This window comes from Tenrec ecaudatus, chromosome 16, assembly GCF_050624435.1.
Source record: "Tenrec ecaudatus isolate mTenEca1 chromosome 16, mTenEca1.hap1, whole genome shotgun sequence".
Classification (NCBI taxonomy): Eukaryota; Metazoa; Chordata; class Mammalia; order Afrosoricida; family Tenrecidae; genus Tenrec; species Tenrec ecaudatus.
In genome coordinates this window covers 23,306,279-23,315,000 of record NC_134545.1, presented here as the reverse complement: position 1 = coordinate 23,315,000, position 8,722 = coordinate 23,306,279, and positions in this window count along the sequence as shown.

The following is an 8,722-nucleotide window of genomic DNA, read 5'->3' as shown; positions in this document are numbered from 1 at the left end:
ATATATATATATATGCATATATTGGCTAGATCTCTATAAATGCCCTTTGCCTCCTAGCTCTTTCCTCTATTTCCCTTGACTTCCCTCCTGCCCCACTATCATGCTCCGTCCCCACCAGGGTTATAGCTATACCTCTTCGTTACCTTACCCTTGATCATTCCCTACCAGGCCTGCCACTCCCACCTCACCACCAATTTGGATCCCTTGTTGTTCTCTTGTCCCTGGGTTTGTTAACATCACTTCCTTACCCCCCACCCTCTCCTATCCCATGTCCCCCCCAAACTGTGGGTCCCGTTGTTTTTCCTCCAGATAGTTCATCCAGCCTATCTTATTTAGACAGACCTGTGGAGATAATAACATGCACAAAAACAAGACAGAGGAAAACAGCAACAATATACAATAAAACAACAACAACAAACTACTGACAAAGAACAAAACAAAACACATCAAGAAAGAAAAGCTTGTAGTTAGTTCAAGGATCGTTTGTTGACCTTTAGGAGTGTTTTCCAGTCCAGTCTATTGGGGCACCACGCCCTGGCCCCAAAGTCCACTTTCAGCATTCCCTGGGGACCTTGCCGCTCCATTCCCTTGCTGTTCCGCTGCACTCCCCCAGTGCTTTGCCTCGGTGTGGTTGGATCAGGTCAGATGCAATTCCCACACACTGTCTCCGGTGCTGTCCCCTGTAGCGCCATGGGTCAGTGAGGGGCAACATGTCTCATAGCGGGGCCAGCCATGTTGTCCTCTCTGTGAACTGGCTGCTCTAATCAGGAACATCATCCTCATGGCCTGGTGGGCCAGAATATGCTCCACTTTCTCCTCCTCCCCCTTCATCTGGTCCCATGTGCTCCAATCAGTTATGTCCCTCTCCCGGAGCTACAGAATCAATGTCGTCCTTTGAAACAAATTCTTCTGGGTGGAGGGGCAGGCATCCACTTAATATTTGGTACTGGGGCTGGCCTACTCCATGCCGGAATGTGAAACAATTTTCTTGCTGAGTCTTTGGGACTTTCTATGTATAGGATAATATCATGTGGAAATAGTTTTGCTTCTTTTTTGTCAATTAGGATACTTTTTCTGCATCAACTGATATGATTATGTGGATTTCCCCCCCTTTTATTTATGTAGTGGATTATGTTGATTGCTTTTCTAAAGCTGGTCCACAATCACAAACCTCGTTTCTTATACTTAGTCATGATTTATGATTTATTTTGATATGCATTGGATCCTTTTTTTTTGCATTGGATCCTTTTTTAAGAAAAATAATTTTATTGGAGGCTCATACAGCTCTAATAACAATCTATAAATCAATTATATCAAGCAAACTTGTACATATGTTGCAATCATCATTTTCTTTTTTTTGGCAACCATTATTTTCAAATCATTATCTTTCTACTAGAGCCCTTAATATGAGCTACCAACTCCTCTTTTTCCTATCCCTCCAAGCTCCCATGCTCATGAACCCTTGATAATACACACACACACACACACACATGCACACGCGTGCGCGCACACACACACTTAATGTAAACACTGTCTTACACAGTGTCATCTCTTACACTATCTGCTGTATCCGGTTACCAACATTTCTATTATTCATCTCCCTTGCAGGCATTATACATCCATTATTGCTATCAGTTCCCCCCTTTCTCTCCCGTCTCCCTCATGGTATTTATATTCCCATCACTGTTTCTGAGAGGTTAAACTTTCCTGGCTCCCATGTGTTGAAAGCTCTTATCTGTACCAATGTATATACTCTGGTCTAGCAGGATTTGTGAGGTAAAACTAGGTTTATAATATTCAGGGAGTTTGGGAAAGTATTAAAGAACCAGAGGAACATTATGTGTTTCGTTGGTGCTATACTGCATCCTGACTGAATTGTCCCTTCTGTATGACTCTTCTGTGAGGGGGTATCCAGTTGGTTACAGATGGGCTTAGAGTCTCCACTCTGAGCCCTTCATATCGATATAATTGTTGTTTCTGATCTTCTGATATTTGATCCCATCAATACCTCATGATCACACAGGCTGGTCTGCTTCTTTCATGTGGACTTTGTTACTTCCCTGCTAGATGACTGCTTGTTTATTTTTAAGTCTTTAAGACACCAGGAGCTGTATCTTTTAATAGCCAGGCACCAACTTTCTTCACCACATTGGGTTATACACACATCTTCAGCCTATCATGTTAGGAAGGTGAGTATCATGGAGAGCAAGATTATTAGAACAAAGTGTTCTTGTGTTGAGAGAAGGCTTAAGTAGTGTCCAAAAGTCCGTTTGCTACCTTAATAATTTATACCTCTCTGTATGGCTTTTGACATCTAGTTCTTTCCTCCAATTCCTTTTACTTTCCTTCTGTTCCACTATCATGGGCACCTTCATTAGGTTCTCAGTAATTCCTCCTGGTTACATTTAAATTGATCAAACCCCACCAGGCATTAAACACCCTCTCCCTGTTGATTTTAGATCCCTTTTTATTCCCTTGTCCCTGAGTTTGTGGACTCCTTGCTCCCTTTCCCCAATCTTTGAATGTAAGCAGCCACAACTGAGCCTTTAGTATAAAATTAGCACAAGAACTGGACTCTCCAGAGCACAAGCTAGGAAAGGGAAATAGGTTCTGATAGCTAATAGCCCAAGCCAAAAACAGTGTCCACCACTCTGGGCTCCACAGAGTCTTTAAAAAGCTGCAAATTGTGGACAGACATTCCAGACAAGGTCCATGCCCATGCTGCAGGCCTGCCCCAACCTAGCCAGTGACAAACCTACAATCACTTGCTTCAGCCAAGATCCCAGGCCCCCCATTGGTGGTGGCCACTGAGCCATCTTGACACCCTGTCTACATAGCAGTCCAACCTACCACCATAGACTCCCACAGGTAGTTTTCAAAAACACTCTTCTCAGTCACACAGAGAAAGGATTCAAGGCCTCTTGGTCTCCAGAAACATAGCACCCAGTTTTAAAATGACACACAATCAGCAGTATACTTCAACACCCTCAACAAGAAAAACAAAATGCAATAGCAGAGAAAATCATAAAACTAACGACACTCATCAAATAACTTGATGGTGATCTTTTACCAAAAATAATCTTCAGAATGCTGCTTGGAGTAATACAAGATATGAGGGAAATAAGGCATTATAAGGATTCAATTATAGAGGGGATGTAGTCCACCCTAGAGAGGATAAAGTCCACAATAGAGGGGATGAAGTTCATGAACCAAAGGAAAATACAAGAACTAATGGATGAGGTAACAGAAGGAAAACAGAAGATCACAGACCTCACCAACAGCTAGAAGAGGAGGAGATTCATACCTGTGATCTCGCAGACATTTAGGCACACTTCAACAAACAGGAAAGACAGTCAAACAAGACAATCAAAGAGGTGGAGGAAAACCCGAGGTCAATGACAGATGCTATTAAGAGGAACAAAATTCAAATAATTGGTCTATTAGAACAAGACACAACAAAGAAGCCAACAGCTAAATTAGTAAGGGAATTTCTGGAAGCAAATGTCCCCACCTTAATGAATGAGAATCAGACATTTATGCAGGAAGCAGAAAGGACACCAATTAGATTAAACCCCAGGAAAAACTCATCAAAGCACATAATAGTTAAATTATCCAACTTTAAGGAAAAGGAGAATATTTTAAGAGCAAGAGTTAAAAAAGACAGACACATATAATGGTTCTCAGGTAAGAATATGCTCAGACCTATCAACAGATACCATGAAGAGGAGAGAGTGGAGTAACATCTTCTGAAAGCTGGGGGGGAAAACCAACCCTCCAGTCTGAGTATCCTTTAATCTGCCAAATTATGTATTAAGATAGTCAGTGAGGTAAGAGTCTTTTAGGACAAGGAAAAACACAGAAAATACACCATAAGACACCTAACTATGCTGAAAATCCTTGCCGACTCACTAAGGTCAGAAGACCAACATCCACCAAGGACAAGCAGGAGACTGCCAAATAGCGCAACTCCACCCAGAAGACAACATGCTGGAAACAATTACCAATATAACATTGGGAAATGGCAAGAATGAAGTTCCCACACAAACACAGCATATTGATACAAGTGAAGATAGGAAAACATCCAACACAAAAAATATGAGGTGACAGCAACGGTAATGATAACTTTGAGTACCAATGTTCTCAAGGTTAACAGAGTGGCTCAGAAAACATAACCCAACAATCTGTTGCCTGCAAGAGACACACTTTAAGCTCACAGAAAAAAATAGACTAAGAATAAAAGGCTGGTATAAAATATGCAAGGCAAACAACAACATTAAAAGCAGGGGTTGCAATCCTAATTGTTGACAAAATTGACCTAATCATGCAACCCATGACATGAGAAAAGCATGGGCACTATATAATTCTCAAAGGATCCGTAGACCATGAACCAGTGAGCATAATAAATATATACACGCCTAATGAGAGACCTGAAAAATTTATCAAACAAGCTATTCAAAAGGTGAAATCACAGACTCAACAGTCATAGTAGATGACTTTAACACAGGGAAAGATAGATCACTGGGAATGAATCTCAGAAAGGAGGCTACACAGATAACCACTACTATTAGGCAACTGACCTGAGAGACATTTATAGAGCTTTCCTTCCAAATGCAAAAAAAAATCCCATTCTTTTAAAGTGCACATGGTTCATTTTCAAAATTGACCACATGATGGGACACAAGGCAAACCTGAGTAAAACACATAGAGATTACTCAGACGTCCCTCTCAGACCACAACACAATAAAGCTGAAGATTAACAAAAGAATGACCAAAAAGCAAGGGCAAACAATCTTCTGCCACATGAATGGTCACTGGTACAGGTTAGAGAAGAAATTAGGAAGCTTCCAGAAACTAATGAGAAGGGGAATACAGAAAAAGCAGTTATCAGAGCAAGGTTGATAGCAGTTAATACATATATGAAAAGGGAAGAAAGACTTATGACTGATATACTACCACAAAATCTCCAACCACTAGAGCAGAGTCAACAGAACAACCCTTCCAATAACAAAAGCAAAGAAATAATAAAAATCAGGGCAGAGTTAAATTAGTGGGAAAACAAGAGAACAATGCAAAAATTCAATGCAGCAAAACGTTGGTTCTTTGAAAGGATCAACATAATTGATAGAGCGGTGACAAACCGAACCAAGGAAAGGAAGTTGCAATCACCAATAGCCAGGATGACGGATGAAGCTGGGAAATCACAAAGGACGCCAATGAGATTAAAGGATAATAACAAAGTACTATAGAAGTCTGCATACTAATGAATTAAACAACGTGGAAGATTTGGACAAATACTTGGAAAAAACAATCCCTCCCTAGATTATCCCAGAGAGAGCTCAAGAACTCCACCAGACCCATACCAAAAGAAGAAATGGATATGGTTATCAAGAAACTACCAATGAAAAGAGCTCCTGGACCAGACCCCTTCACAGGAGAATTCTACAAATATTCAGGGAAGAGCTAACACCAATCCTCTACAAATAATCCAGAGCATACAAAAAGATAGCAAACTCCCAAACTCATGCTATGAAGCAAGTATAACTTTGATACCCAACCAGGCAAGGATTCCACAGGAACAGCGAACTACAGACCAATATACCTAATGAACATTAATGCAAAAATCCTTCACAAAATATTGGCCAATAGACTATAAAAGTATATAAAACATATCATAATCATAATCAGGTAGGATTCATTCTAGGCATTCAGGGATGGGTCAATATCTGAAATCCATAAATATTATTCACCATATTGATAAGAAAAGGGGTAAGAAACACATGATAATAGCGATAGATGCAGAAAAAAACATTTGACAATATCAAGCACCCATTCCTAATTAAAACACTCACGAAGATAGAAATGGAAGAAAAATTCCTCGAGTTAAATGCTATCTATGAAAAGTCAGCACCCAACATCACAGTCAAGGAAGGAAAGATGAAAACAGCCCCACTGAAAAAGTCGACCCGACAAGGATGCCTCTTGCCCCCACTTCTGTTCAACATCGCATTGGAGGTCCTAGCTAAAAACACAAGGCATCAGAAGGACATTAAAGGTATCTGACTGGGAGAGGAGGAGGTGAAATTATCGTTATTTGCAGATGACATAATTCTATACATTGAAAATTCTCAAAGCTCCACAAAAGGAGTACTAGCAGTGATAGAGGACTATGATAGAGTGGCAGGATACAAGATCAACAAACAGAAGTCTATTGGTTTGCTATATTCATCAGACAAGACCACAGAAGAAGAGGTCAAGAAGGTAGCACCCTTTGCAATAGCCAAGAACAAAGAAAACCACAGGGCCCTACTACAGGAAACCCAAAGTGATCTTCTCAAATGGAAGAATATCCCATGCTTGTGGATTGGAAGACTCAATATAGTAAAGATGTCAATCTTACCCAAGGCACTTTATAAGTTTAACACTATCCAGATTCAAATACCAATGACCTTCTTCAAAGAGTTGGAAAAAACTGGCCACCAATTTCATGTGAAGAGAGAAGAAGCTCAGAATTAGCAGAGAACTTCTTAAGAAGAAGGACAAAATCATAGGGCTCACCTTACCTAACATTAACACCTACTATATAGCCACAGTGGTTAAAAGAGCATGGCACTGGAATAATGACAGAATTTCAGACCAATGGAAAATAACAGAAAACCCAGATATATAGACAACTGATCTTTGACAAGGGCACCCAAAGAATCAGTTGGGAAGTGGATCCCCTCTTTAACAAGTGGTACTAGAAACAATGGATATCCACTTGTAGAAAAATGAAACAAGATCCTTACCTCACCCCATGCACAAGAACAAACTCAAGGTGGATCACAGACCTAGAAGTAAAACCCCAAACTATCAAAACCATCAACGAAGGTCCTTGGCTTGAAGAATACATAGAATAACTGCAATAGGGAAGGGCACACACACTGGTGAACATGAAATCGACAAGTGGGATACACTAAGGATAAAACACCTGTGTGTGTCAAAAGATTTCACCAAGAGAGTAACAAGCCAACCCACAGCCTGGAGGAGGATTTTAGCAATGATACAGGACAAAGGGGATATTACTAAAGTCTACAATACCCTCCTAGCCTGCAAAAAGAAGAAAAGAGTTAAGTGGGAAAAAGACCTGAAAAGAAGTTTCACTAGGGAGGAGACCCAAAGGGCCAACAAGCATATGAAAAAATGCTCCTGATCATTAGACATCAGAGAAATGAAAATTAAAACGACCATGAGAAAGAAAAAAAAATAATAAAACAACCATGAGGTACCATATAACACCCTTGAGGATCGCCAAAATCAGAAAATCAGATAGCAACAAATGTTGAAGGGGATGTGGCGAGACAGGAACTCTCCTCCACTGCTAGTGGTCGTGTAGCTTCTGTATAAAGTGATCTGGTGATATTTAAAGCAAATGGAAATTGAGCTACCTTATAAGCCAGATAGTCTTGTACTGGGCATAGATCCAGAAGAAGTAAGAAATAGACCACAATCAGTCATCTGCACTCCAAACTTTATTGAGGCGCATGGTAGTTACATAATCTGGTGTCAGTTTGAGGATTCAGCATGAAGGGGTGGAGTCTAGCCTGTCAATCAGGTCATAGTTTGATGAACTCATTTGGAAGCGCTAAGGAGTTAAATAGCTTGCTGGAGGCAGGACACATGCTCACTCCCTGCGGGAAATCCCTGTGGAGAAGATGCATGAAGAGAGGCTGATGAAGCCAGACCTCTGGAGCTGGAAAAGTCAAGTGGAGACCCCTGCCAGCGCTGAGATGTTTACAACGACTTTGTATCCACAAGACTTCTCACCCACTGGCCTGTGATCTTCTGCATTTGGCATCATTGCATTGTTTCATGAGTCTGAAGAGGACTTTATAGATTGATATCGGACATATGGGCAAATATTGGATGCATGGACTTGGTCTGGACAGGGCTGAGATGTTTTCTCAATATTCAACTGTTCTTGTATTTAAAGCTCTTTCTTATGCACCTATTAGTCTCCCTGGATCCATTTCTCTAGTCTACCCAGACTAACACAGGGCTCAATTCACGATCACAAAGAACTGGAAACAATCTAAATGTCCATCAATAGACAAGTAGATTAGAAAACTCTGGCACATACACACAATGGAATAATACTCATCACAAAAGCAATGAAACACATCGCCTCGTGGTAAGAGTTGGCGGAAATTATGCTAAGTATAATCAGCACAGTAGATATAGAAGAAAAGTCGCTTTATATGGGTTGAGGTACAGGCAGTCTGGTGGGGGACAGGCCAAGCCCAAGGATGTACATGTCATTTCATCATGAAGAAGGGGAAAGAGAGGAAGGGGAACGGAGAAAAAAAAGGAGGGAGGGTGATGTCACCGAGGGAACAAGGCACTAACCCACCCAGGGGGAGACTATTGGTTATGTCTCCCCAGAATTGGGAGTGTGCATGCAGACCCCACAGGGTGCACCAAACTTTGAGGACAATGTAACTACATGGAGCAATGCATGAACAGAGTGGGCTATAGAGTCAGCCACGATCAGAGCCACACTGACCCCCTCCCTAGAAGTCTGTGCTACAGAGGACAACACTACACCTACAGGTTGGGGAGAGGGGCCAGCCTGCCATGCCCACACGGAAGCAAACCAAGAAGAAAAAAGAGAGTGAGGGTTTAGACCCCATAGCAGAACACCAAGCCCTAAGGGCAATGTCCCTGCATGGAGCTGCGAAGGCGCAGA